This window comes from Heliangelus exortis, chromosome 4 (genome assembly GCF_036169615.1).
Source record: "Heliangelus exortis chromosome 4, bHelExo1.hap1, whole genome shotgun sequence".
Classification (NCBI taxonomy): Eukaryota; Metazoa; Chordata; class Aves; order Apodiformes; family Trochilidae; genus Heliangelus; species Heliangelus exortis.
In genome coordinates this window covers 29,839,285-29,844,202 of record NC_092425.1, presented here as the reverse complement: position 1 = coordinate 29,844,202, position 4,918 = coordinate 29,839,285, and positions in this window count along the sequence as shown.

Below are 4,918 nucleotides of genomic sequence, written 5' to 3'. Positions count from 1 at the left end.
AAGATTCTTGAACTGCTGAGGAGCCGGGTGATAGTTTTATGGCGAGGTCTGATAGTTTTATTGCGGTTGCATGTTGTACAATGTGTATTTGATAAAGAACGGCCTTTGGTGGCCCGTGGACACTTTTTGTGCACCGGCGAAATGAAAATAAATGTGAACATGGTTTTAGTGCGAGGGTGGAAACAAATTGCGAGCTCTAAATGGTTCTCTCTTTATGGTCACCAGACAAGAGGAGAAAAGCGCTGCAAACATCTGTCTTCCGTCCCCCAAATCTAAAGGGCACCAAAGAGTGATGCGAATCTAAGTGTTACTACAGCGGGGATTTGTCTTTATTTACCCGCGCTCTCATGAATATGAATACGCATTTGGGGCAGGAAAGTGCCTCGCCCCCTCTCAGACAACACTGAACATTTAAAAAAAATTTTAAATAAATAAATAAATGAATAAATTCTAGTGTTTCTTCTCCGGGGGACACCCTTTGTGCCGTGCTTCTTTCCACGCAGCGGCACCGCGCTGCCTCCAGTGCCTGGGGAAGCGAGGCCGCCGTCGGGGCTGCGGGGCCGCTCGGCATCGGCTACCCCGACACCTGCCCCCGAGCTTCCCCCCGGTTCCCCGCTGTCCCCCGGAGTGGCCGGGTCCGCACGGCCCGCGGGGGTTGGGTTCTCCCCCCTCGGGGCGGGGGGGGTTTGCCCGCTCCCCGGCTCCCCCTCCGCGGGGTTTGGGCTCCAGTTGTTCTTTCTACACGCGAGCGGCTCTGCCGAAAAAGTTGTAGCAAATGGGTAATTTGATTATTCCCACTATAGGCCAACTGCCTCAGCGGCCTTCCCCCACGCGTCTGGCTGGGGGCAGAGAAACCATCTCCAAGGAATAATCAAATCAAGGCGAAGTGTGGAAAAACCCCTTCTGATTTCCAGGCGACACAAATAGAATTAGAGCCTCCCGGTTGCTTCACCCCCCCTCTTTTTCTTTTCTTTTCTTTCTTTTTTTCCTTTTCTCCTTTTCTCCCTTTCTTTTCTTTTCTTTTCTTTTCTTTTCTTTTCTTTTCTTTTCTTTTCTTTTCTTTTCTTTTCTTTTCTTTTCTTTTCTTTTCTTTTCTTTTCTTTTCTTTTCTTTTCTTTTCTTCTTTTCTCTTCTATCCTCTTCTCTCCTCTTCTCTTCTTTTCCTTTTTCTTCTTTTCTTTTCTCTTCTCTCCTCTTCTCTCCTCAACTCTTCTTTTCCTTTTTTTTTTTCTTTTTCTTTTTCCTTTTCTTTTTCTTTTTAATTCTCTTTTTCCTTTTCTTTTTCTCTCTCTCTTTCTCTCTTTCTCTCTCTTTCTTTCTTTCCTTCCAGAAGAGCCCTTTTGCTTCGGTCCCAAACACCGGCCCAGCCGGAGCATCTCGGGATGTGGAGCATGTGTGGGGTGCGCGGGTGCCGGAGAAAACCACGCCGGGCGTGTAAAAGCCACTTTTCTTTCCTGTCCTTCGGCACTGAGAGGGGGCCCGGTCCGTTCCCCCCCGGGCTGCCGGAGGAATGCTCGGAGGCAACGAAACAAAACAGGGAACAGCGCGCCTTTGTGCGGCATCCGCCGGCCATGGGAAAGCGCTTCCCGAGCCCCTCCGACCCCAAGCCGACCGCACCGCGGGCTACACACGGTCCCATCAGCCTGAGTAAAATATAAAAAACCGGTCAGAGTGTCTGAAGCATTGATTATTGGGAGGGGGCAGCAGGAGCATGCCACCGATCCTCCGCTGGGTTCCTCGCTGCACGGGGCCAAGCAGCGCGGGGTGCGCAGCTCTGCGCTGCCGCGGAGACCGGCCCTTCACTGCCCGCCAGAGCCACAGAGGTGCGAAGCCGTTCCGGTGAACAGGAGCGGAGGGGGGGGTTGGTGACACGTGTTGCCTGTGCCCCGCCAAAGCGTGGCTCTGTGGGGACAGGGCCGCATCCCGGGGCTACCTGGCACCGCGGGGTGAGGGTGTCAAAAAACAACCCCCCTTTTTTTTATTGTTTCTCTGTCTCCGATTCGTGTGGCTGCGCAGGCTGAGCTCCGCGGCCCTACGCGGAAATCAGCGGGTCCATGCACTGCTTGAGCTCCTCTAGGGGACAGTGGATTAGGCAGCGTCGGGGTCCGCTTGATATTATGATTATTATTATGATTATTATTATTATTACTTTTAAATGATGATGATGATCCCGGATTTCTCTGTCCCTTTCCGCGGCCGCCAGCAGAGGGATCTGCGACTTGCTTTTTCTCGGCGGCGGCAACATCTGCTGGGCTGGAGGAGACGGGGCTCTTGAGCAGACGCACAGATGTAAAAGTGACATCTGCTTGTGACAAAGGAGCGGAGGAGCGGGAATTAGATTAGTCGGGGAGGCCTTTCTGCGATTTAAAAAAAAAAAAAAGAAGAAGAAAATACTAGCTGTAGACTGTGTAAGCAAGGGAAGAGGATGTGAAAAGCAGAAATGCTCGTTGGGCAGCTGCTGGGGTCCTGGGAGCTGAAATAACCCTAAGAGAAGACTTTGCTTCTTTCCTTTTCCCTCCAGAAGCAGAGATGTGGCCGGGTCAAAGCTTTCCGTCATTAGGAGAAAAGGACAGCAGGCAGCAGGGCGCCGCTGCGACTGGACATCGGCAGAGATGCCTTCCTGCAGCTCCTACCCACCCTCCTGCCATCGACTAGCCAAAGAGCCCCAGACCTGGACACCTCCTTTTTTTTGTGTTCTCTTATGGAATAAATATAGAGAGGGTTGTAAAAGGAAAAGGTAGAAGGCCTGGCTGATGCGTGCCTTGTGAACTGTCCTGTTTCAGTCCTATTCAAAACAAACAAACAAAAAACCCACACCAAAACAAAACAAAAAAAAAAAAAACAAAAAAACATCCCAAAAGACCACAGGCTTATGTTTGTGCATGTCTGTTAAAGGAGAAACACGTAGCAAAGCTGTGCTTGTCCACTTAGCTATACCAAGCAGACTCTTACCTGCACCAACCTATCCTGCTTATCAAGAAAAAAAACAAACCACACATTACAAATGGTACAGTCTTACCATCTATTTTATAAACAATGCTTTTCCCAGTTAGATAAATATTGATATTGAATATCATGCCTTTTTTTTTTCTTTTTTAAGCCCTAGTACTTTTATATCTAGGGTTACTCTATGCTCTGTGCATCACACAGGAGAAATAGTAGGGCAGAATGATATTTCAAATTGTAGAAAAAATGTCCTGCACTGCAAATATAGCAAGTTACAGAGTGTGTTGTGCTGTGCAGTGGGACACATTTAGTAATACCTCTTATAGAGCTTTGTCTCTGAGCTCGATGAAGTTGGTCAAACCTACTGAACCTATTAAAGACTACGATTTCAGCAGAGTATAGATTAGGCCCTTAGTGCTGAATAGCCTGCGGGACAGCAGCTTGCCTGTGCAAGCTGATCCTTAACCTAGTTACAAAGGTATGGAGTGAGTGTGATGCCTTTGTTGGTAATGGGGCTGAGGGATGAGAAGACTGGATCACAGAAACATGAGAGTAAGAGAAAGTGTAGTTAAAACATCTTAAAAGATAATTAAGGAAATCCTGTTAATAGAAAAAATGTACTTTATGTGCCTATTTTAGCATAGTCTATCTCCTTGCAAGTACCCAGCAAAACACATCCTTGAGTCAGACATAAGGATCCCTGTCAGATACAACTGCAGATTCATATTTTTGTTGTTTAATGAAAAGCATGCTTATGAGTTCAATAAACTCAAGATTTCTGTATTCACTGGTATTTTGGTATTTGCATGATAAGGTGATGGTCTGGAGACAAACTTCAGCTCTCTGATGGCCCTGAATCTGCTGGTAGCAGAGATTTGCCAAGGAAAGGGTTCTTCTATATGTGCCCTGCTTCCTCTGTTCTTTCCCTAAGCAATCATCACTGGCCACTGTCAGACCTATGGCCTGACCCAATTACAGCAATTTTATGTTTCTATGCTTGTTTGTGCCAATGAATCCAATGAGGTTGAATGAGGAAGTAAGAAAGATGGAAAGGTATGTTCTTCCCACAGTGAAGGATAACGATGTCTAAGTCAAGAGGTCATAGAAAAGTTTAAAAGGCCTCTTTTCTCAGAATAAGTAGCCAGTGACAGGGAGGCAGGATTTGGCTGTCCTGAATTCCTGCCTGTAAGGATGCATTGTGCCTTCAGGCAAGGTACTTCTAGCTCCCACACAAGAGAATGGGCTAGCAGAAAGCAATAGTGTTGAGCTGTTTAATGAAAAGTCTCTGTCTTGGGTCTGCTGAGATATACAGCAGCCCCCCAGTTAAAACTGTATTGTGCCCTGCTCTGCTCAGAGAAGCAACAGGACAGACCTATCAGTCTTAATTGATGAACAAGAAAACACCTATTCAAATGAGCTGGGACCTTTTCCTTAGTAATTCCAATATGGAGTGTTTGCTCAGGTTTAAAGTCAAAGCTCCATCCCCACTAACAGTACCTGTGTATATATCATCTGTGTTACTGCACTTGGCTGAGCTGTTACCACTGCAGTTCCAGTAGTGCCTGTGTTGCTTTGTGGCTCCTTTTCTTACTTGGATTGTATCAGCTGTATCATTTCTGTAAGGCAACTTATCAAAGCTTGGCTGCTTCTGCTCTGCTTTTTTTGAAGTATCACTTCAGTTTGCAAATGATTCCTGAGGCATGATCCCAGGCCCCTCTTCAAGAGTAATGTGATAGTGGCAGCTGTTCATTTTTAGCTCCCTCAGTAAAAATTTTCTAATCAGTCAATCAATCAATCAAATAACTACCAGTCAGCCCCAAGTGCTAACCTGGAAAGTACAATATCTTCCTTTTAATCAATGATCTCTTCATTTTATTGCAGTCAAAATGAGTTTGCAGACTCCTTCATTGAAACTCAAATCACATGAAGTCTATCTGTTGCTAAGGGAGTGCAAGAAGGGTGTGGGTGAGAC